General features: G+C 35.4%; 1 protein-coding gene across 2 annotated transcripts in view; it reads left to right on the top strand.

Annotated features, from left to right (window-relative positions):
* The first annotated feature begins 22 nt into the window (after positions 1-22).
* Positions 23-26,008, top strand: part of LOC5575871 (allatostatins MIP) — an 89,337-nt gene continuing 63,351 nt past the window's right edge. For both annotated transcript variants that reach the window (XM_021849172.1, XM_001655823.2), the window contains exon 1: positions 23-406. The gene's annotated coding sequence lies outside the window, so the exon portion shown is untranslated. The remainder of the gene's footprint in view (positions 407-26,008) is intronic.

The following is a 26,008-nucleotide window of genomic DNA, read 5'->3' as shown; positions in this document are numbered from 1 at the left end:
GTTCTATATAAAGTCCTCAAAACAGTGTCTCCGGCAACCAGTAGTAAAGTTTCCGGTTGCAGAAGAAGTTGTCCCCTTCGGAAGGAGAAATATAAACTGAAGTGAAGTGAAAACGCACGTGCTGTTTCTCGGGTTTTTACCGTTGGCCGCTGGCAGAACGAATCTCTGATCCTAGTAACCCAGGACAAGAGCCAGCGCCTACTCCAAAGTGGCAATCGGTGAAGTGGAGTGCACTTTTTAACAACTATTGTGGGCTCATGCAATCTAGTAGGCAGTGACCGAAGACAGGTGCACGACGTGGTATCGCAAATATATTAGATTACAGGCTGACCGGAAATAATACATCACAGCAGTTGTAATTCAATATCCATACGTCCACAGATAGTTCTCGGGGTTCTGCTAAAAGGTTTGTAGACACAATCATGCTATCAACTGTTTTAGAGTGATTGTTTTCCTCCTGAAGTGTTTGTGTGATATGGGTGTATCCGAACGAGTGAAAGACAACAAAGCAGGATAATTACAACATTTTATATCGTGATTTGATTACACGGATTATACGTTAGGACACGAACCTGAATGATTGGCACGTGATAACGATGTCGTTTCGGGAACTTTCAATTAGTGCATTTAATCACGTTTTTATTCTTTTTATGCTTATAGGTATTATTGGGCAATTTAAACCTAATCCGGAAAGATAATGTTTACTTTAATTGTAATTTTAAATGGATTAGGCGGATACAAATATTAATTTTCGTTTAATGTCATCCCTTCCTTCCTTCAAAAAACCAAACATATTGAAGGGGAGAAAATGATAAAAAAATATTTAACCTCTGCTAGGTGTTCAAAGTTTTTCTGACTATCTAGAGGACGATCGACATACATTTCCCTCACTTTTCTTCAATAGAATTAAAAACAAAACTCTTAGTATTAAGTTTTTTACTATTTTTCGTTTCGTTTTAATCGATCCTACATAGGATTAATTTGTGTCATGACTGAGATGATTTGTTGCCCCCAATAATCTTCTTAAGCTTTCACATTGACTGAAAACGGTTAATAGTTTCATTAGGATTGAATAGTTTAATCCTTATCAATTAGGATTATTTAGGATTAATGCTCGATGCGGCTTAATGCTTTGTAATTCTAAAAATAAATCTAGAGTAATCCTTTGAAGAATCCTCGGTTAAATTCCTGGAAAAATTTCTGAAGTAATTCTTGCAGGAGTCTATCGAGGGATTCCTTAGGAAATCTCTGGAGGAATTCATGAAAAAAAACCCTGGAACAAAAAATATGATTTTTGTCTACGGTGTTGTTTTTTTTCAACGGGTTTTTTTATAATAAAGACTGCCTAGACGAAAAGCATATTTCATTTAAATATGCAGTTGATTGTCTACCAGCTTTCTTGAGGAAATCATTTAGAGATTTTTTCTGAAGCAATCCTTTGTGAAATTCCTGATAAAAAAAAGCTGAAGAAATCTCTGCAAGAATCACTGTAGAGATTTTACTAGAGAAACCCCTGGATGAGCCCTGAAGAAACACCTGTAGGAATTTCTAAAGGTCTTCTGGAAGAATTTCTGGAGAATCCTTGGAGGTATCCCACGAAGAATCACTGTAGAGAATTTGATGATAGGGTTTGTTGAGAAATTCATGGAAAACCCCCTGTAGAAACTTTTCTGGTGAAATCCCTTGAATAATTTTTCAAGAAATCCCAGTAGTAATCTCTGGTAGATTTCATGAAGAGATTTTCCGAAAGGAATTAATGTAGAGCATTTACTGGAAGTATAGTATAGTGAAATAGTTCTTAGGATAAATTCTGAAAAAAAAAAATCCTTCAGGAATCCATAGGAGAATCACTGAAGGAATTTCAAGAAGAACTCTTGGAGGAATCTCCGAAGGATTCATTGGAGGCTCAGAACGAGTCCCTGCAGAAACTTCTGGGGAATTCCTGGAGGATTATCGGGAGATATCATTAAAATAATTCATGTCGCCATTTCTCTTGTGGTAGCTCTGGGTGAATTCCTGCAAGAAATTCTAGAGGGATTTGCGAGTTGTGGAACGCCTGCAGGAATTCCTGGAGCGATCTGGGGAGGAATCCCGAAAGAAATTTCCGGAATAATTCCTGAAGGAATCTTGAGAGGACTACTTGGGAATATCTTAAGAAATCACTAGATAAATATCTTGAGTAATCCCTGAACATTAACATACTCCATAGAATCATTCATCATTAATCCCTCCATAAAATTAAAACAGTGTAGCCTTGTATGTGTATGAATTGCTGAATATTATATACGCCAGTTTTTTTTTCTGAAACAGGTTCTAGGTGCTTTGTGTCCTTGTGCTCAGAATGGCCATACTCACAAACAATTTCCAAGGTTCCACTTTAGAGTTCGATATGGAACTCTAAAGTGGAACCTTGGAAATTGTTTGTGAGTATATGGCTATTCTGGGCACAAGGGCAAAAATTCATATGAAGCTAAAAGAACGAAAATCGGTTCAAAAATGGATTTTTGAGAGCGTTTCGAAGTCATGGTTCATTTTTTACCCTTAATGCATAATGTGTAACTTTTTCTTAATGCATTAGGAAGGTTAATCTAATCGTGATGTACATGTTTGAAAATGGTTAAATGGCAAAGAAAGTTCTCAGTTAATAATTAAGGAAGCACTCATAGAACATTTCGATGCAAAGCAAGATCGCCCAACACTTGATGATGATAACTTGATCGTAACGTAACACTTGATGAAATTTGTGATTGAAATAATAATTTCTCCAGAATACCACAAAACAAGATTATGTATCAAACATAATTTATGTTATGGAACAGCACGACTTACAGGAATTAATAATATAGCAAAATATGAAAATGTATAAAAATTAGCTTTACTCAATATTATCTTATAATCAGTATTGATATAAAGAACAAAAAGATATAAAGAAGGCAACAATAAAACGAAAGGATATCGAATATTGTGTTTCAAATCATCGAAATAACTGTAGGAATTGATTTCTTTTTTCCCCGATAACATGTACAGATCAATGTTTTAAATTGTCATCTATGTATATATATATATATATATATATATATATATATATATATATATATATATATATATATATATATATATATATATATATATATATATATATATATATATATATATATATATCAGTTGGGAATAAATAATTATCTAAAAATATAGCTTCAACGAACAACCTATGTTTAAAAGACGGTGAAATTAATTTGAATTTCAAGTAACAGGTTTGATACCTTTAATTATGGTCATACCATATATTGAAAGATCATCCAATTTTTGAAAGAAGGGTGAATTTGTGCTGAGTAAAAAGCCTTATTCTAAAATTTATTTCCGATTCCAACTCAAAAGAATAACTTTTATTTGAACGAAGCGTAATTTCGGGGTGAATAATATAATAGTATCAACAATATTTTTCTCACTGCCGGTAATCAATAAGTGGTAGTATGCCTAAGTTTATTCAAGAGCATGGGATTGTTGAGTAAAGTATAATTTTTGTGCCAATTGATTCCAATATAAGCCAGATGTTCAAACGTAATAATAAAGGTCTCTTTGAGAAATCCTTAGTTGTAGACTGAGCGATTCTCGCTGAAACCAGGCCGCCATCGGCACCTATCGTTAGAATTCCAATTTTATGTCACTGATCGCTAGTTTTCGATAAATCTTAAAGGTCGTCCTTTCGGGTTTCTCAAATTGGTGGACTCTTCGTACGCCAGCTAGCTAAACAGTTTGCGAAAAAGTCCATTTTTTGATAAATCTTAGGTATTTCTTCACGTGATATGTCTCATATTTCTTTTGGAACACATAGCAAACTTAGTGGCATCGTATAGAGAAAGGATGTAGCTTTCATTTGAAGTTAAAAAAAATTTGGCCGCCATCTTGAATTTTGTTAGAAATATCGTTTTTTCACCATTAGCGCACCGCCCATTTTGAATTCTGAGATCACCATCAGAAAGCTGAGGAAAAATTGAGTAAGATAGGCTACATAAACTAGGTGAGCAATGGTATTTACCTTATGAAATGAACGATTTTCTAAATCATGTTCTACGATTTTGACGTATATGGCGAGTGCAATCAATGCAAACATAATTTTTTGTACAACAAAGAAACAAGTTTTTAATCTTTGGTGTTTTATTCGAATCGAGTGAAGAATAAGAGTATTATTTTGAGTGATAAAATCCGGAGGCCATCTTGGATTTTGACGCCATATTGATTTTAAGTAGTAGAATGGTTTTTTTCACGTTGTCCGGCCAGCATGTCGAAAATGTCATGGTGAAAAAACGATATTTTTAACAAAATTCAAGATGGCGGCCAAATTCAAAATGGCCGCTAAATTTTTTTCAAGTTTAAATGAAAGCTATATACTTTCTCTATACGATGCCACTAAGTTTGCTATGTGTTTCAAGCGAAATATGAGACATATCACGTGAAGAAATACCCAAGAATTATCAAAAAATGGGCTTTTTCGCAAACTGTTCAGGTAGCTGGTGTACGAGGGGTCCATCAATTTGAGAAAACAGAAAGGACCACCCTTAAGTTTTATCGAAAACTAGCGATCAATGACATAACATTGGAATTCTAACGATGGGTGCCGAAGGCGGCCTGGTTTCAGCGAGAATTGCTCACTCGTTAGGCCAAATAACCATTATACCAAACGACTATATACCAAACGGATTTGTGCCAAACGACTTTATGCCAAATGACCTACCACCAAATTAATGGTCAGGCCTATTCTCGTTGTCTCCCTATTCGAAGGCACGAAGGCCCCATCCACTGAACTGCGATCGAGTGTAATAAGGTTGATATCGTCCGTATAACCGTGTGATGATAGTGCCGTTTCTCCGCTCTATCATCACAAACCAGGTTGGCACCTCGTCCGCAATCCGAGTACTTGATTTCAAAAACCATCCAGCGTTGCACGTATCAACCTGATTAGTTTTGCTGGAAAACCATGTTCAGACATTATCTGTCACAGCTCATCTCTTTTCACTGAATCGTACGCAGCTTTGAAATCAATAAACAGATGGTGAGTCAGCAAGTTCTTCTTCTTCTTGGCATTGCGTCCTCACTGGGACAGAGCCTGCTTCTCAACTTAGTGTTCGGTTAGCACTTCCACGGTAATTAACTGACAACTTTATTTACCAAAGTTGCCATTTTCGCATTCGAATATCGTGTGGCAAGTACGATGATACTCTATGCTCAGGGAAGTCAAGGAAATTTCCATTACGAAAAGATCCTGGACAGACCGGGAATCGAACCCAGACACCTTCAGCATGGTTTTGCTTTGTAGCCGCGGACTCTAACCACTCGGCTAAGGAAGCTTATGGAACGATTAAATTGAATTGTGTTGCTATGATTTTCAAGAACTTTTGATTAGGTGGACCATACTGCCCCTATCGACCCTAAATACTGGTTGGCTGGGTTATAGATTGGGCGTATTTGTATTTGTATTAAAGATTAATCCAACATCATCTTCTTCTTGGCATTACGTCCTCACTGGGACAGAGCCTGCTTCTCAGCTTAACGTTCAATGAGCACTTCCACAGTTATTAAGGGGACACGGGAGACCGTGTTATTTTCCCTATCTTTTGTCTCACTCTAACAATTATCATCAAAACTTTGTGGAAACAAATCTCGAGTTTTATTGAACCGATGAAGCTGAAAATTTATTGGGTTGTGCACTACAAATATAGCATCATAGTGATATATTTTTCGCATCGATATATGGAGTGGTTCTTTGGATTTGCTTCTTCAAATGGATAGGGTGATTATGATGACGTCCCGTGCGGCCTTAACTGAGAGCTTTCTTTGCCAAAGTTGCCATTTTCGCATTTGTATTCGTGTGGCAGGTACGATGATACTCTATGTCCAGTAGACCTGTTCATATTTGAAAAAATGTCTGGAAATCTTCCGGTCAAGCAGTATTCTGAATTCTCATGCTAAGAACAATGTCTGGTCAAATTTTCAGCTCATTTGATAGAGCTTCAAGTTGAAAATGTGTTTTTAGCCTTATTCTAAGGTTTAAAAAATCATAACTCAATACTCATTAATCAAAATCACTTGCTACCACCTTTTGAAAGCCAATTCTATTCTGTTGAAGTTTGTCGAATACGCCAATAAGATTAAATTAAGTTTAAACATCGTTTGATCGAGATTTGTTCTCCACAGTATTCAGAAATCACGGTTTTCTGAGTATGTGTGCTATAAAAACACACATTGGCATTATTTTTCCAGGCCCTAGTCAACGGGAAACAAACATTTTTTTTTTTTTTTCTATCTTTATTAACGAGATTTTAAGCCCTGGGCTAGTTCATCTCGGGACCAACGGCTTTACTTCCCTTCCGAAGGAAATCGTCACTATAACTTTTTTGTCAGTGACTATCTCGGGGATGGGATTCGATCCCAGGTCCTCGGCGTGAGAGGCGTGTGTTCTAACCACTACACCAGGTCCGTCCCCGGGAAACAAACATAATAAATCTATGAAATCATTAACCATTAAAAGCTTACATGTTGCTTCATGAAATAAATTACAAAAAATGCTCAAAGATCGAACAGCCCATCCCAACCTGATGATAGTTAAATCGTGCATGCCACAAGTACCGCCGAATGAATTAATTGAACAAGTTAGCATTACTTTTTCTTTCCATGTAATGATTGTTTTGATCGTATTTCACTGACTATTCAGAACAATTTGAAAACAATTATTATTGCGGGGAAATTTAAAAATTTGGATCCCTTCGCGGAAATAACGCGCAGCGAGCAATCCCCGCACTGCTGACTGCTACCTTTGTAACGTTAATCAATTTGTGAATGCGTCAAAAATATGTTCTCAGTAGTTCCTCTCAAGGAAAGACTATGGAAGGCAAGCTGCATACATAAATATTCTATGTTGCCTTAATTGGTTAATAAGTCACTGTCGATCCACACATTGGTTTACTGATCTGGTTTCTGGTCATCTGGCCAATTTGAATTGTATTGAACGGTTTGTTTTTCATATCTCTTATCAGAGGTATATGTAGGATTCATTTCAGTGCATGTGACAGGAACTGCTCAAAGTCTAAAGAGGCAGCAAATACATCACACAAAAACAGGGGTCACTACGATGATTTTGGTGGAAAATTTACAGATAAATCGTTTTGGATTTTCCAGGAATCAAAATTTTTCATGCAACGCGTAATATCATCGACTGTGAAAAAGCAGTGCTAACGTATTCATTTTTTACATTCCTTGAAGCTCACGGTGGTGTTCTTGGCTTACCCACAGCGGATTTACGAATGTGCTTCCTTATTGCCTATTTTTTACAATTTGTTTTCGCAAGATAAAAGGATTCTTTAAACGGGATTGAGTTTTAGAAATACATAGTCCTCATGTTCTGGAAATTCAAAATCTGAAATTTTCATACAGGTATGTTTTTCAGAGAGAGCACTCCCTAAAAATAGTGATTTTCAAGAACCATGAAGCACAAACCTCAACCAAACAGAGGGTCATCGAATTTACTTGCTATTTTGAAGATGAATCCATGTTGACGATTGGCTTTGTTGACTGTTTCTGAATAGTGGCATTTTGAATGTCAATTGATGGTCTAGTAAAACACCCGAATCTTTAACATTATCCACACGATTCAGTATAGTACCATTAACGGCATAATTGTACAAAACAGGACTTTTCGTTCTACGAAAGGATATGATGCAGCACTTAGACACACTAATACTCAAATGATTCAACGTACGCCTACCCACAAAGAAATCCAACTGTTCTTGCAACTGGCGGGAATCATTGATGCTTCTTACTATGAGATAGATTTTTAAGTCATCTGCATAGAACAACAAGTAACAGTTTGAAAGTACATGGGACAAAAACAGGAAAAACAAGACAAACAAGAGTGGCCCCGAATTACTCCCTTGGGGCACACCACAATGCGGAGTGAATGGAGCTGATATGGCTGTTCCAATCTTAACGAGTAATTTCCGATCAGTTAGATAGGAATACAGCCAACTACAAATTCTCGAAGAAGCATCCAACGGTTCAACATTGCCAAGAGAATACTGTGATCAACGGTATCAAATGCAGCCTTTATATCTGTATAAATACTGTCGCCCTGTCCCCCTTTATGCATTTCTTTATGCACCAAAATGACGTATACTCGCATAGATTTAAGGTGATTATAAAACGAAGCCAAACTATGAATTTTCAAGTGCACAAGACTGAAGAATCTGACAACAGTTCGCGTTGAAAACCAATCAAATTGCTTGCTTGCTGGTGGTGACCAATGGGATAAATTTTCAACGCGGAGCTCTGTTTGGTTCTTAAGTCATGTGCTCTTGAAAATTTGAGGTGTGGCTTCGTTCTATAATCACCTTAAGATTACTGACCGTTGTGGGCAGAATCCATGCTGATTCTGTGAAATGTATGTTTTATATGCTTGCAATAAAACATCATTCATTATTATCTCGAAGCATTTCGATCCAGCTGGAAGGGAGGTTATTCCACGATAATTCAATACTTCCGTTCTACTGCCTTTCTTGAAGATTGGTCGCATATAAGACATTTTCCGTGCTTTAGGGAACTGTTGACATCGGAGAGAGAGGTTGAATATAGCCTTTAGCGGAGCAATAGGGCGATGTTCAAAACTGAAAAGGCAATATATGGCTCTTTTTCAGTGGTAGTAAAAACGAAATTATGAAGCAAAGAAAGCACCACGGAAGATGCACTAAACACAAAAAGTTATGCATTCACGTAATTTCTAATCACCACTGTTTCGATCCAGTTTCCAAATTGCGAACAATTTACGTTTTTCATTATTTTCCATACGTTTTGACAGCTCTCGACTCCCATTCTTCCATGCGCTTGTGTTGAAAGATTGAGAAATTTGAGAATCCAGCGTAGCGAGATCAGTGAGTGGAATACAAACATCAGTGTCGCCACTCGGTGGCCAGTACCTAAAAGAAACTGAATGTTCAAAAGGTTGTTGTCTGTAAATTTTGCTGCTGGCGCCAACTGTTAACGTTTAAGAACGAAATAAACAGTCGTTACCCTATTAACACCGCCTTGCAATGTTTCAAATGCATGCAGGAATACCATCAGCCGATATGAATGGTTTTAGCCTCTTCAATGCCTCCTCCACCATCGTATAGCTAACGTCGAAGATGTCAACATCGATAGGCCATTCACCAACCGGTAGGCATTTCTTCATCCTCCCATAGCATCAGAAGTACTCGGTGGATCAATTGCTAAAGCTGTTCACTTCCGTGCTTGTAGCTCGAACGGAATCTTGTCCTTTCCAGCAGCTTTACAGTTTTTCAGCTCGCTGACAGCCATTTTAACCTCTACTATGGTCGGAGGGTCCACAGTTCGACCGTCATCGCCAATGTTCACCCTGTTTTTCGATACAATTCAATTTTCACCGTTCAACAACTGCTGAAAGTGCTCCTTCAACCTGGCAGCCACCGCCGTTTTATCGGTCAGCAAATTCCCTTCTCGATCAATGTACATAACGGGCACTGGTACGGTATTGTGTCAAGTTCCAATGACCCTTTGCATAAAATATCCGCATATCGTTCTGGTTCATGCTATCTTGAGCTTCCGCTACCACACTTTCTTGTGCTGCTTTTCCTTTCTGCGGTGGATTCGCTTTTCTTCGGCTCTCGCTAACCTGTGTCGCTCTTATTTCTGCCGGCCACAAGCATACGGTTTCTTAGAACGTTCTCCACGTCTGTCACTCTTTGGCACTCTTTATCGAATCAGTCGTTTCGTCTTCGTCGTTGACCAGTGTCAATCACTTCCCACACTGTTGTGGTCACAGCCTAACTAGAGCATAGCATGCTGTTCATCTTAGTGTTCTTTAAGCATTTCCAAAATTTGTGTATAGTAATAGGGTAGAAGTACAAATTATGGCTATAGCACCAATTATGGCAATAGTAGGAACATTAAGAGATTGTTCATATTTTTTTACTAGAACATAACGGCTAATACTCACAGGAATGATAAACCTATTTGTATTTGATGGTAACTAAACCTTAATGAGACCATTCGTGCAATAAGCTTCGAAAAATTAACAATTGTTGTTACCTAGTGAGAACAAATGAATAAATTTAGCTAGTGAGCAATCAAATCTACTGTTTTAAGTTGGAAATCGTGTTATTTCCACTATGTCGATAACTGGTACAAAGAGTGTATGAGAGCCCAATTATGGCAATACTCTGGAGGCGGTTTGTTTACATTTTTTGATCAGTGAAATTAAAGAAGTATAGTTATTTTTAGCAATTTCTCATCGTAATAGGCTGTTTTTCATCACGCCAATCTGTCATGAAACAGCCTACTTTCCTGCACTGAAGTATGCAGTACGGGAATAGTCATTACGCAACTGAAACCAGTGCTGTAATGATCCATTACGCAACGCTTTCTCATTACGCAACTGTTTTGAGTTGCGTTATGGATCATAACACAACAATTTTTCAGAAATTGTAAATCAATGGTGAATGCAATCCGATATAATTCCTGGTACCCTCAAGTGGTCTTCTACGAAATTGCAAAAAATGTTGTACGCAACTCGTTGCAGAACTCGATTTTTACAGCACTCGTCGTAATTAAATTCATGACTCGTGCTGTAAAAATCATCATTCTGCAACTTGTTCCGTAAACTACTATTTCGAGTGACTTCCAGGACGGGACGGTTCGGTAAGGCATTATCTTCATGTTTTGAACACAATCACTAAGATTTTTCTTAGTAACACGTTCGAAAACGTTCGCAAGCGGAAGATGCTAATTTCATGGTAGAGGGGGGTTTTCAGCGACACTCGATTTTTGAATTTTCCCTCTTTTTTCGTTAAAATTATGCACTGGAAAGGTAATGTGAGTTCATTAATGATGTTTTGTATCATAATTTGCATTTTCACTGAATTTCGACTCCTTTTAGAAAATTCATTTGCTCCCATGAACCCATTGCAATAAATTGATTTAACATCTATTTAACACATTTTGTTTGGGAAAAAATATGAGCAATCACTTCTTTACATATTAGCGTTACATTATCATTCACTTTGGATGGCGTTTGAGTTCGTTTCGTGCAAATATTCGCTAGTCCATAATTGGTACACTTTTATGTAGAATGCTAGGAACGCTATTGCCATAATTGGTACAAAGACAACGCTTTTTAAAACCAAACTGATTCGCAAGGCTTTAAACTAGTAATTAACACCAACAAGTCATGCTTACGTTTTAGAAACGCGGTTAAAACATGATTTTTATCCATCCTGTTGACATATTGCATCCATAATTGGTACACCTACCCTTTATTCATATTTTCTTTGCCAAGTGTTTCTTTGTTACATGTTATTGTTAAAACAGGAAATGCATTTTAATCGACAACAAAAACAATATTCATGATTTGGAAAATTGAACAAGTTATTTTCAACAATATCATACATTCAATTTATCTCCACCTACCCAAATCCGTTTCCTGTTTCCACCAGACTACCAGCCAGCATCCATACTAAATACTGAAGCCCCGTACTTTAGAATGACTGCCTGTGAAGTGTTGTGACGACGACAGACGTGGATATGCAGGTTTACTCTACTCTAAATGTGCAAAGGCAACGTGCTGTCCTACATGTTCATAGGCATCCCGACTAGCGAATCATATCAAAATTATATCTCTTCTTACGTAATGTTGCATACATATTTAAATAAGCGTATTATTTTATATTTTCCAGGTAAATGTCGTCTCAACGTTTGCTGTAACCACGAAGATTCACGTATGTAAATGTTTATGAATATCTTTAGAATATTTCTTTTCACTTAACGCAAATAAATCTGTTCCAGATAACATTTTGACACGAGCTCTAGAACAAGATAGGTCGGGTGTATGTATAGATTATAGGTTCATTGATTTTTTTTTATTATCTCGAAGATTTCTGAATAACATTTATACTCATATAGACTCATGAAAATATATTCCGTCATGTTTTGAGTTCAACCACCGTTTAAAGTTATACAAAAACTTCTTTGAGTACAGGTCTTTAGACCTACAAGCGTGATCTTTTGACACCGTTGTTATAAAGACCGTAACTACATAGCACATCAAGTTATAAATCGGTTAGTTTCAGCTGGTCAGGATACGTCCACGCTGCTTTAGCCGTTGAAATATGCTGGCGCATTTTGCACTTCTTCACGTCACCTCTCATATAAGGGCCATCATCAAGCGCCCAGTTCATTTGTCATTGCACCGCATATTTGATAAACACGGCAATAGGAAGTGTGGTGTACTACACTCTTTAATGTATAGATATGAATATACCGCGAACAAAAAAAAATTAACCGAAATATAAACTGCACAAAAGCGGAACACTATGTTATTTGTGTTTGCATATTATTGTGTCAACCACATCTCGCGTGCGTTCATTCGTCAAGTATGAAAGGGCGACACATGAAAAATTTTTATCACTCCCTATTGTAACAAATGTGGCAGTCTTTGAGTGTTTCAAAATCTATATCTGTTAGTTTATAGTGCCTCGTGTCCAGTACCTGACGAAGCTTTCGCTTGTGTCGCATTTCTAAATGTTCCCATGAAGGACAATTCATCATTTTACATGTAACGATTAAATCCACATCGGCGTTTCACATTTCATAAATATGGTCAATTCACCAAAATGAACGAATTATTATAATGTTAACGTGGATCAGATAAATAAAAAAAAAACACATTTTTAAACATGCTTAAAACTTTCAGAAAACACGATAATGATTCCCAATAATTTTTTCAACATACCGTAAGGACGCCATTCACCGCTCATTCAATAGCATTTCAACATGTTAAATTCTGTCAAAAATCGGTTATTCGTTATTTTTACAAATTTTTGCGCTAGACGCAAGACAAAACATTTGCTTTTGTAGGAAAAAGTTGGAGTGTTAAAAATGTATATTGGTACCGAATACCGCTCATCCTAAGTATGAAGTCGTATATACAGCACTAGTTAGAAATCAATTACTTTCTTTAGCATCTTTCTTTTGAATCGAGGCAGCTAAGAAGCATTTTGCGATCCACCATAATAAAATCATTGTTAAACTCACGCCTTAAACAGCCTAGAATTATTTTTTATATATAATATAAAATTATATGAATTCCTTTCTTACACAATCTATTTTGCTGATAACTGTTATTGCGAAAATTCGTTTAAATTTTTCAAAATAGTTTAATGAGCGGTGAATGGCGGTATGACGGTATAACATTTGCAACATAACCATTTTCAAATGAATTTTCAAGAAATATAAAAAAAAGATCAATTTTATATTGGATAATTCATTTAAGGTGAAAGGGAATTGAAGCCAAGTATGAAATGGTCATAAACACAAATTAATGTTTAATTTAACCCGTGAGGAATTTAATTTAAAAAAAATCACGCAGAACTCAATTTTCAACCGATTTTTCTGAAAATTCCAGGAATTGTGCATTTACATATATATTTTTAAGGAAAAATATTTAAGGGGTTATTTGGACTTAAAGACTAGAGTTATAAAGGGGATCTCTTGGGTCAAATCGAGTTAAAAATTGATCAACTTCCTGTTAATTGCTGAAAGTTCCAAAACATTCATCGCAAATGTTGTCAATTATATTGAACTTTTTTCTCTGGGGCGTGTAGAGTTTTGCATCAGAATTAGTGAATCACTGCAATCACAATAAGGAAAAAATACTTTAGAAACCATTTTGATAACATTTTTTAAATACTAGCATTCATTTTTTATCTTTTAAAGTATCAATGTGAACTGAACACTGAATGAGAATTGCATTTAGAAAAGGATCTGCTATTAGCCCTACACCAGTTACTTCAAGTCAACACTGCTAAGGTAATTTGTATGTTCAACAACTTGAATATTAAAACATATTTTATTCTTCTTCTTGGCATTATATCCTCCCTGGGACAGAGCCTGCTTCTCAGCTTAGTGTTATTATGACCATTTCGTAGCTAGGGGGTGCGGTGGGTGGAGTACGCACCGAGCCCCGAGTTCTTAGGGGCCCCGACATCATGGTGAAAATATATCATAGCATTAGAAATTGAGTTATTGTATAAATGAAATGCATCGGAGCAAGCAAAATCTGGTTTGTAGGGCCACTGAAATGGTAATGGTCATCTAGTATATTGATAAAGGTAGCGTTTATTTCAGCGCTGCAGTAAAATACTTATGAACAGAACATCGTGGATTTGGATTCAAAAATACATTGTTCTGTTAAGGTTAAGAATCACGTCATTCGTTTTGGCAGCCATGTTGACATATCAGCTCGCAATTTCAAAGTGATAAATCTCAGTCCTCATAAATCATATTGATCCGGAAAAGTACTGACCTGAGACGATACTCGCGAAGACGGTCTTCTTTTTATGTGATTGCTGAGTTTTATCTTATTCCACTCTGTGTTAACATCAATCTTGCGCAAGCCGTTCAAACTCTCATATGAACTACTCAGCAAAAAAAAAAAAGTTTGCATCACAATGTAGCATAGCCTTTTGAGTGAAATTTCATGCCAGCAAATGTAGCAAACATTGGGAATAACTAGTTTATTGTTTAGATTTATCAGCATCTTTGGAAAACCTGCTCCTACTGACTGATGTTTTTATTATCAGATTATTTTGAATACAATACTTTTCACTTTTTAAGCCATAAAAACGACGGGCTGGATTTGACGTTTTATGACATCGGAATATGGGCTGCATATAACGTTGATATTTTTCCTCTTCGCGAGTCTCTCTCAGGTGCTGACATGCATAAAATATGCTGATACTTTTCAAGACGCGTCAGTTCAATAACATTTGATTTTCTTCAATTCTAAAATGTGACATAATATATCTAGGTTGTTTTAATGAATCCTCTCCAATAAAATCCGAAAAATTTATTTTGCTTTTTTTTTGACAAACTCCTAAAGAAAACTTGTAACAATTCTTTGAAGACTTCTTTAGAAAGTTTTCTGAGGGAAACATTATAAGAATTAATAAAAATCGGTGGAAAATTGGAAAAAGTTCCGGTTGAGATTTTTTAGGTACCTCGAAGAAATCGTTGTACTTCGGAAGAAATATTGAAATTAATAATTTAAGCAAACTTTTAGTTTATATCTGATTTACATTCTGATGAAATTTCTGAAGAAAATCATTAAATCCCACAGCAACTTTGAGAAAGACGCTTTCCGAAAGTTCCTTTTTTTAGACACTTAGCCGCTATTACTCTTCTTCATTAATTGACAATGTGATTACTAAATACAAATTAAAAACGACTTCACCAATAAGTAAACACAAGGTCCATTATTTTCAATCCCAGAATACTAATATTGAATAAAAATATATTATTCTTTCGATTGATTGTCAATTGGCACATACCCGTATTTGGAAGGGCCCCCAAATTTGTCTCCGCACCGGGCCCCAAAAACTACAAGTGGGCATCAAACTTCTAAGTGATGCTTCTAGCAGCATATTCAGAACCACTAGATGCGCTGACCACTGTATAGAAGATTACAGGTGCCCTGGGGGAAGTGGCCAATTACGAACATATCTGGAACCATATTTTCAGGTGATGCTTCCCGAAGCATTGGGGATGTGGCCAATTCAAAACATGTTCGGAAACATATCAATATGGGTATAAAACATCAATATTTTTAAGGTAATGTTTGTCACGAAATGCCTTGAAAACGGATCGACGTACACTCTTAAAAATAATGGAAATTACTGTGGACGTAATTCATAGTATGACTGAATGACACATGATGTAAATGATAAAACGACACTAAAATGTGTCCTTGAAGATGTATTGAACAAAAAATGTAATTTTACATGTTAATGCACACGAAAACGATGGCACTATGATCGTAATTTCCCGAATCAGACGATATGGTATTTGAAATGTGACATAAATTCACGTCATTCGGCTCGCTTCTTTTATGTGCATCCAAAAGACGTAAAATCACATGATTTTTTCGGAGTGTGTAGGTTCTTCATTGTTGCACTCGACAAGGGATGCGACGTGATCGTGCGAAGACAAATTTTGGGAAAGTCTCCGGAATAATCAGTGAAACGGAAAAAGACATGTGTCATTTTGTATGGGGGATTATATGACGTTTTACAACAGCCTACTTGATGTAGGCATTAGAGTGGTTCAAAAAATCGTTTCTGCTCCACACCGCTCATTCGATTTTAGACCAAATTCTGAGTGTCCTCCCAAAATTTGAGCTCATTTTGATGAAAACTGAGACTGCACAAGCCCTTTAAAGTTTATATGGGAATTACTATAAGAAAAGCAACCAATTCTTTCAATCGGTAATAGTGTTTGTCCATGTGTTCTTGGAGATTAGAGCTACGTTGACACTACGAGATACATTCATCAGCTACAACTTTGCCGAAGACCGCTTTCAAATTGGACGTCTCAGTAATTAGTTATTGATTTATATCCAGTCACAAATTCTTCAGCAGTGCTCATTTAATTTCTGAACAGGCAACATTGGTGCACCTGGCGCGAAAGATAGCACGCACAAATCATGGCTACTATGTTTTACTGCATATATCCAGTGATGCCTGCAGAACAGCCTATTAATTATAGCCAAAGTTTCACAACTCATTCAAAAATCAATAACTAATTACCGAGGCGTCCGATTTAAAAACGGTCTTCGACAAAGTTGTAGCTGATTATTGTATCAACAAAAATCTAATCCCCAAGAGCACATGGGCAAACACTATGACCTATTGATTGAATTGCTTGCTTTTCCCATAATAATTCTCATACAAACTTTAAAAGGCTTGTGCAGTCTCAGTTTTCATTCAAATGAGCTCAAATTTTGGGAGAACACTCAGAATTTGGTCTAAAACCGAATGAGCGGTGTGAAGCAAAAACGATTTTTTGAACCACTCTAGTAGGCATGTAATGCCCCAATGCTATTGTATTCCCAAGGAATCCTTGCACACTGTAATTCATGTTCACAGCTACGGATAAGATGTGATAATAGAAATATTAGTAGTAGAACGCTAATGGCGTTGTTGTGACACAACTGATTTTAATTATTATTACCTTAAATTATGGATTTCCATTGTCTGTTCAATACCATGTCGTTGTTTTGGTTTCTAAAATTAATCTGACACTTTGAGGCCCGGTACTCAAGCTGTCAGTTCGTGGCAAACTAGATGTTGGTAACACGAACAGCAGCGACATTAGCATTCTTAGGTTAATGCAGTAGAAGCATTAGCCGTAGAACGCTAATGTCGCGACTGTTCGTGTGACCAACATCTAGTTTGCCACCCTCTGACAGCATTAGTACCGGGTCTATAAGTGTCAAACCTATTTTTTCGACCAAAATAAAACATTCTCTACAACATGGCACTAAACAAGCAATCAAAAACTCCAACAGTAAGTAACAATAAAGTAATTCCATTTTGTGATAACAGCGCCACTAGCGTTCTACTACTTATATTTCTATTGTTAATGCTTCTACTGATGTGATAGTAGACACAGTAGCCTTAGAATGCTAATGTCGCGACTGTTCGTGTGACCAACATCTAGTTTGCCACGCTCTGACAACTATCTAAGGGTCTATAAGTGTCAAATTTTTTCGACCAAAATAAAACATTCTCTACAACATGGCACTAAACAAGCAATCAAAAGCAGTAAACAGTAAATAATAATAAAATAAATAAATAAAATAAATAATAATAATAAAAATAAATAAAATAAAATAATAAAATAATTATATTTTGTAATAACAGCGCCACTAGAGTTCTACTACTTATATGTCTATTGATGTGATGCAGCTAACAGCAAACATCATCCTGTATGACACCTGCTTACAAACCAAATGTATGTAGACAATATGCAGAACACTTTAAATCCGCATCCTTCACCTCATGCTCATTGTTAGTTTGGACCATTTGTCAGCAGCTAGCAGACAGTCTAATAGGTAAAACAGTGCAATGATTGAGAGTATGCAAGCTGGAATATGTTTATCATTCGTTCATGCATTTTCATTCTACTAACCACTGAATAGGAGGAAGATGTCTCCCAGTTATTATACACAATGGTAGTAAAATTTTAATACGAATCAAACAGTTGGTTTATAGCTGAAATCTGGACTCAAGTCGCTATCACTATTTGTTAATGATTGTAAAAACACTCGTAACTTTCAGAAATGGGATTATTTTTATGCTCGATGACATGATATTTTTATTACTATATTTTGAATACTTGTAACTTTGTCTTCATTAACATCTTTGAATACTGAAATATATCATTCTGAGAAAAATATACTACAGCCAATATGACTGACCCAGTTACCAATACATCCTGGGTGTATCTTGGTTTAATTGTAGAACCAGAAGTACACGATGCGCCATATAACCCTTTCGAAAACCACACTGTCATTCAATTCCGTGCTTCAGAAATGAAACACTAGAAATCTGCTGTCTGATTTCTTGGAGTCGGAAGTGAAGTGCAGAGAGGTCGTAAAAATACAACATGACCAGTTTTCGGTGGAACGTGTACTGCTCTCTTAAAGTATGGTTTATGTGAAAGCTCTTTCCTTTATGTGTGTCGTTTCAAATATTCGATCCCATAGCGGAAGAAAAATAACTGTGGGTTATAGATTTTGGCCCTTATTCCGTCACATGTCATTATTTGGAAAGCAATGGGTGCATACAAATCTACAAAGAAGAGTATAGTACTCAATCCACCCGTAGATAACTTTGTAATGTTATTTTGGTTATTGAAGAGAAGAGTTAGGCTGTATTCATTGATGAAATTATTGTGTACCCACTGTTTCCTAGCTGATAAAATTTTGGATACTTTGATTTCGGAGACATAGCATAATCTGCATATCGGCCTCATAATAAAGATTGTTGATCTTCGCTTTTAAAATTATCCACTTTTGGTCTTGAAAACAAAACAGACATTTTATTCCTCCATCTCTGCATTTGCACAGCATCCCTAGTAACTTTACCATTCTCCCTCAGTTTTTGCTAAACAATTGACCAATACTTCTCAATTAGACATTATTAGGGCAGTTGTGTGAATCGCAATAAAATCGACTCTATTGTCCTGATACCACTGAAGTGTCTCTCGACAAATATGGCAGCTTGTGCTTGACAAATTGAACCAAAAGTTCACCTTTCTCTTGTATGTACGCTTCCTAACGTTGTATATCTCACAGATGTCGATCAGCGAAAGAGGAGGTTCGTTAATATAAATCAAATCGATTTATATATTTTCTAACTGAACAATTGAATCTAATGATTGATGCAATGTTCAAACCCACCACTATGACTGAAGCAGTCCAAGTAGGTGTAAAATTTACAAATCAAATTGTTATTGGATTACGTTTTTCTAATGGATCCAAATAATAATTTCAATATTTTAAATTGGAATGCTCGTTCTCTGAATGGTAAAGAGGACGAGCTGTTTAATTTTCTTACAGCTAATAACGTGCATATAGCAGTTATTGCCGAAACTTATTTAAAACCTGGATCCAAACTTAAAAAAGATCCTAACTTTTTTGTTTATCGTAATGATCGACTTGATGGGGCATGTGGGGGAGTTGCAATCATCATTCATAGGCGTATAAAACATCAACTGTTTTCGTCATTTGAAACTAAAGTTTTTGAAACTTTAGGTGTTTCAGTTGAAACACAGCTTGGTAAATATACTTTCATAGCTGCCTATTTGCCTTTTCAATGCTCTGCTCCAAACTGACTTGCGAAAATTGACTCACAATAAGGCTTTTGTCATTGGTGACTTTAATGCCAAACATAGGTCATGGAATAATTCTCAAAGTAATTCCAACGGCAGAATTTTGTTTAATGAGTGCTCTTCAGGATATTTCTCAATTCAATACCCTGATAGCCCTACATGTTTTTCCTCTTATAAAAATCCATCTACGATTGACTTGGTCTTAACCGACTCTAGTAATCTTTGTAGCCAATTAATTAAATCAAGAAACGTTTTGCACAATTAAGAAACAAAAGATTTGAAAATAAGATTTCTGAATTAAACCCTGGCTTTAAGACCTTTTGGAAATTATCTAAAATTTACCAATACCAATAGCCAATACCGGCATTGGAAAAGGAAAACAAACTATTACTTACTAATTGCGAAAAAGCTCAAAAACTTGCTATGCAGTTTGAAAGCCCTAAAGTTAATTTAGGGCTGATTTGGAAGAAGTGAGAATTATTATTAAAAAATTCAAGAATATGAAAGCTCCTGGCAATGATGGAATTTTCTACATCCTCAACAAGATACTTCCAGAAAGTAGCTTATCATTTTTAGTTGATATATTTAACAAATGTTTTCAATTAGCATATTTTCCTGACAAATGGAAAAATGCTAAGGTTGTTCCAATTTTAAAACCAGACAAAAATCCTGCAGAAGCTTCTAGCTATCATCCAATCAGTTTGCTTTCCTCCATCAGTAAACTTTTTGAAAAGGTTATTTGGAACAGAATGATGGCCCACATCAACGAAAATTCAATGTTTGCCAATGAACAGATCGGATTCCGCCATGGGCATTCGACCACTCATCAACTTTTACGTGTAACAAATTTGATCCGTTCCAACAAATCTGAAGACTATTCTACTGGTCTTGCTCTTCTAGACATAGAAAAAGCATTCGACAGTGTTTGGCATGAAGGTTTGATTGTAAAATTAAAAAACTTTAATTTTCCAACATACATTGTTAGAATAATTCAAAGTTATCTGTCAAATCGTACACTTCAGGTTAAGCTTCCTGTAAGAGCTGGTGTTCCCCAAGGCAGCATTTTAAGACCAATATTATACAATATTTTCACATCTGACTCACCTGAGTTACCTCAGGGATGTCAAAAATCCTTGTTTGCGGATGACACAGGTCTCTCCGCCAAAGGACGAAGCCTGCGTGTCATCTGTAGCCGATTGCAAAAAAGTTTGGATATTTTTTCTTCATACATGCAAAAATGGAAGATTTCTCCTAATGCTTCCAAAACTCAACAATAATATACCCACAAAAACCAAAAGCTCTTTATTAGAAACCTTCAAGTAGACATGTTGTCACGATGAGAGGGATTCCAATAAATTGGTCAGATGAAGTTAAGCATCTCAGTGATTCCAAGCAACAGCACCAAAATTTGGTAAATTTTTTAATTCATTTTTTTCTATTGAGCTGAAACTTTGCACAGTTTTCCAGTTCCATCTAAATCGTCATTTTCGAATATCAAATCTTCAAGTTGAGTCACGACTAACTTTTCAAAAGGGTGTATGTGAAAATGGTTCAAAAATATTCAAAAAGCTGCACAACAAAAACGGTTCGTTCGATTGTTAGACAACTAAAGAAACAAAGTTAGACAACTAAATAAAGATTCCAAAAAAAATACACACAGTAAAAAAAAAAATTTTTTTGCATTAAAAAACATAATTTTTGACACAAAAACTCAAATATCTCAAAACCCTATCGGAATACCAACGTAACCCTAATAATTTTGAGGGAAAACGGTCCATTATATTAGCTATCTACCATAAAAATTTGGTGATGGTAAACCAATAAACAAAAAAGTTATGACATTTCAAACATGTCACAATTTTCACATTTAGTTGAAAAAAAAAAAAATTTTTTTCGGTGTAAATTATTACGGGAACCGCAGTTTGTTGCTGATTTTATTGTCAAGGGCCTTGCGTGAATTAAACAAGTCGTTTTCATGTATTCATTAGTATTATGTATATTATATGTATAAATAATATGTATATGTATAAATATTATATGTATATGTATATATGTATAAATTAAAATGAATTAACAGATTACACGAAAATATTTTTTTTTTACCAGGATATTTTTTTTTAGAGTATGATCGATGAGTTCCTAAATGTTATATATAAACTTTAAAAGTTTTGGATTTGGGTATGCGTTATGAGATCATGAAAACATTTTATTAATACTTATTTATTTATTTATTGTTATTCAATTTTTTACAATATCGAACACTTTTGCATCATTATCAGTACAGTTCGAGTATAGTTTTGCTTTAATTTTATTTTCTGACAATGGAATGAAACAGTGAAATTTTTTAATATCCTTTGATAAATTGATTCTTTTCAAACTATGTAAGATTAGGTTAATATTTTCGTGTGTTGTGCACACACAAACATTATGTGTTCCTGAATTGGATAAAAGCTTGCATTGCCTTGGACGAAGGCTTGCAAATGAGGAAAAACCTACCTTAATATTTTCGTTAATTTCCTTGAAGCGTGTATACGCTTCTTTCAAAGTAGTCATCATTAATCGTTTTTGGATTGCTTGACGCTTTCAATCTTTTTTTACAGATACATAATCTTTTTGGCCAGGCATAGCTCTACTTACTTCATCGTCTTCAAAATATTGAATTATTTTTTCTTTTGTCTCATCTGTTAATGAAGTACTCGACCTAGCATTTTTGGTTGCAAGACAGTTATTTTTGAATTGTTTTGCCTCTTTTGCTGTATTTCTATTGGTTTTGAACTCATCAATGGCGTCTTGAATAGACCACGAGCTTGGCAGCATCGACAAAATCAATAATTTTTCTTTCCTTGTCGTGGCTAGATTCGAGAACCTTTCCTTCATATTCATAATTACCTCATCGTAGTCTGTATTTTCCACATCCTCAGGTCCTAATTTGAAGAGGTTTCTTCGTACAGCTTCGTTGATTTCACGGTATTTTTTCTCGGGATAATTGACGTAACCCATCTTCGTCCATTTAATCGGAGTCACTTTTATTCCAGCTATCCCTTCGTTGAAGCGTTCGATGTTGACCTTCTGGATGCACTCATCTTCTGATTGATTTGTTGAAACAGATGTCGCTGATGGTACCGTGGCAAGACTATCTGCACTTGGTACTGCTGGTAACTCCTTAAACTCCTTAAACGGCAGGACGTACAAATGCGTAAATTTGTATTCAATGTAGACATTGGAGCATAACCAGCCGCTTTCAGTTTATATATGGTGCTTTCGGTGAGATTTCGTAGCTCTTTCGAACACTTTTTTTCTGCAAACGGCCTGCAACAGTTGAGAAAGCGACTACTCATGTTGCTCGTTAGATTTTAATAAACAAAATCACTTTTAAGTTTTTACTGACTAGTTTGGTGTCGTTTGCTTGACTGAAGAAAAATTTTACAATTAAATCTTTTATAACCATAGTGGTAGTATATTTTTAGCTTTTTCGTGAGTATGTTCATGGTATATACCTATCATGTTTTTGATGTTGTTGAAGTTACTCGCTTTCTCCCAAATATGATTAACAAAGTCTATTCTCTACCAAGGCGGGTCTATACCCAGGTGTAATCAGATTTTAACTTTGTGGAGAAAACCAGTGCCGAGAAAACCGACCTGCTTTACGTATACTAGATCACCTGGGTATAGACCCGCCTTATTCTCTACGAGGTAAACTTTTTGCAGGTAAACTAGTCGTATACCTGTATAGAAAACTTTTTTTGTAGCTTTTGTTTTCAATATTAGATTTCTTATAGGTTTCTTTTATCAAAAGGTTTCAACACTATTGAGAGAATTTTTCTTCAGTTACGTACAATAAAACATATGACATTATCAAGACTTTAGATCACAACACTGGATCGCGTCTAACTTTCTAATAGATGCTATAATAGTTATGAATAATTAAATAAAATATCATGAAAACAACTTGTTAACCTCATGTGGTACCCTTAACAAAAAAATCAGCAACAAACTGCGGTCCTAAAAAAAATTAACAATGAAAAAAAAAATTCACTAAGTGTCAAATTTGTGAAATATTTGAAATGTCATAACTATTTTGTTTATTGGCTTACCGTTTTCCCTCAAAAAATTACGTTGGTATTCCGATAGGGTTTTGAGATATTTGAGTTTTTGTGACAAAAATGATGTTGTTTAATGCAAAAAAAAAATTTTTTTACTGTGTGTATTTTTTTTGGAATCTTAATTTAGTTGTCTAACTTTGATTCTTTAGTTGTCTAACAATCGAACGAACCGTTTTTGTTGTGCAGCTTTTTGAATATTTTTGAACCATTTTCACATACACCCTTTTGAAAAGTTAGTCGTGACTCAACTTGAAGATTTGATATCGGAAAAATGACGATTTAGATGGAACTGAAAAACTGTGCAAAGTTTCAGATATTTTTGAAATGGTCGATCAGAATCGACTAGCATGCCTCCGTGGAATCCCTCATCTAGGGCTCATGCTAGATAAGAATTTAACTTTCAAAAATCACATTGAGGGCATTCAAGCCAAATGTAACAAATATGTAAAATGTCTCTATCCCCTTATTAACTGAAAATCAAAACTTTATCTTAAGAACAAGCTTTTGATATTCAAACAAATTTTCAGGCCAGCCTTGTTGTATGCTGTACCAATATGGACTAGCTGTTGTAATACCAGGAAGAAAGCTCTGCAGAGAATTCAAAATAAAATTTTGAAAATGATTCTGAAGCTTCCTCCCTGGTATAGTACCAATGAGTTACATAGAATATCCAATGTTGAAACATTGGAACAAATGTCAAATAAAATAATTAATAATTTCAGGTAAAAATCGTTACAATCTTCTATTGTCACGATTAATGCGTTATATGTCCAGGTTAAGTAAATTCAAAGCGTTTTTTTTTCTCACCTGTAAAAATCTGAACTGCTACGGCAAATGTTGTTAACAAAATGTTAATAAAATCTTAAATTTGTTTTACCAAATTAGGATGATAGTGTCGTCTAATAACACAGAACACCTAGATATAAGAAATAAATGTAATGTTTGAAATTATTCTAATAAAGAAATACAAAAAAAAATCGATTTATATTATACATCACAACAATACTACAGCAATTTATCTACGATGTAAATGATTCGCATTATAATAATTATATCATTTATTGAGTCATAACTTTAACTTTCCTATACCCCACAGAACGCTTCTAGGAGTATGGTAACCGGTATGTGACACTGACGCAACAACTCTTTTGAGATAAACCTACATATCATGCGCTCAGTTTTTTTATGCCGCAATGGCAGAGTTATCACGAGAGCAATTTAAATGTTACTTTGCTTTTAAAATTTCTGTGTTAGGTATTCAGAAGAATTTCTGACAGAAAATGTTTTAGATATGTTTTAGATATGTTTTAGACAGAGAGTCCCTGCAATCGTCTCTTCGTCCGATGATATGAGAGAAGCATCTGTATGAAACCGATTGCTTCATCCCAGACAAATTGACAAATATAATAAAAATTCGTACAGATTAAAAAAGAGGCAAATACAAAATAGTTTTAAATTACGTCGTTGTTGAAGTTGAGTTGTTAAAAAATTATATTTCAGTAAATTTAAACTATTTTTGGTCATTCTAACAAATGATACTCGTTCATTCCAGCGGCGACGTTTCATCATTGGTTGCTTTGAACAAATTAGTTGCTCTTAAGGCTCAAGAATCCATCATTCAATCATCAGCAATCATCAAAAATTGAAAACCAGTTTTTTTTTGCTCAAATTCAAAGAAATCCTCATGAAAATCTATCACTGCATTACATATAGCAAGGGCAATGCAATGATAGATTCTCTTGAGGTTTGCTTCAATTTTGAGCAGAAAAACTGGGTTAGAAAATTTGTAAAACGATGATGGTTATTTTCCTCTTAAACAAACTGCGTAAAAAATAAATCGAAATAGGATCCCAATGTTTTGTAGAAAATCTGGATTTTATTAAACAACACGACATAGCATGGCCTAAGGGGTCGTCCATAAATGACGTAGCCTTTTAGGGGGGAGGGGGGTCTTCATGAATTTGTGACGAAATGTGACGAGGGGGAGAGAGGGGTCCTAGCTAGTGGACGTAGCATTTTAATTCATGTCGGTAAAAAGAGAGGGGCTGAAAAAAATGAAATACAATTATTTTTTATTAAACTTTTTCTTTTGACTTATAAACTTGGGTTATAAAATGATGATTCAGTTAGAAACATTCATATGACAATGACAGATGTTATGAAGCTTTAAATGA

Source organism: Aedes aegypti, chromosome 1 (genome assembly GCF_002204515.2).
Source record: "Aedes aegypti strain LVP_AGWG chromosome 1, AaegL5.0 Primary Assembly, whole genome shotgun sequence".
NCBI lineage: Eukaryota > Metazoa > Arthropoda > Insecta > Diptera > Culicidae > Aedes > Aedes aegypti.
The sequence above is the reverse complement of the archived record's forward strand: the minus strand, read 5'-3'. Positions and strand labels throughout refer to the sequence as shown.